The following is a 745-nucleotide window of genomic DNA, read 5'->3' as shown; positions in this document are numbered from 1 at the left end:
TTGATGCGGGAAAGGCTTCTCCCATGAGTCATTATAGATTTTTTTATGAATCCTAACTATTAGCTAAGCTATTCTCCATTATGGAGTGGAGATGAATGTGTAGAAGAAGCAGTATATTGATAAAGATAATTTTTTCCAAAATCAAAAGAGCGATTGGATTGAAAAAATAAAGGATTTCTAACCATCTTGTTATCCTATAACGAACATAAATAAATTAGATGGAAAAAGAGAGGATAGAGGGTCCGTTGATGAGTCTACCTGTCTCCGAGGTATCTATTCTTTTTTTATTATAATTAGAATACCTTATTTTGACTATATCGCACTATGTATCATTTGATAACCCAAGAAATACCCTCGATTTATTCAAATCGAATCTTAAATGGAAGGAGTTCAAAGATATTTAAAACTAGATAGATCTCGTCAAGATGACTTCCTATATCCACTTATCTTTCAGGAGTATATTTATGCAGTTTCTTATGATCATGGTTTAAACAGATCGATTTTGTTGGAAAATGTGGGTTATGACAATAAATCCAATTTACTAATTGTGAAACGTTTAATTACGCGAATGTATCAACAGAATCATTTGATTTTTTCTGATTCTAATCAAAATCCATTTTTTGGACATTTAAAAAAAAGAATTTTGATTCTCAAATGATATCAGAGGGATTTGGAGTCATAGTGGAAATTCCATTTTCCCTACGATTAGTCTCTTCTCTAGAAGGTAAAGAAATAGCAAAATCTC

The sequence above is a fragment of the Vitis vinifera genome, chromosome 10, assembly GCF_030704535.1.
Source record: "Vitis vinifera cultivar Pinot Noir 40024 chromosome 10, ASM3070453v1".
Lineage (NCBI taxonomy): Eukaryota > Viridiplantae > Streptophyta > Magnoliopsida > Vitales > Vitaceae > Vitis > Vitis vinifera.
The sequence above is the reverse complement of the archived record's forward strand: the minus strand, read 5'-3'. Positions refer to the sequence as shown.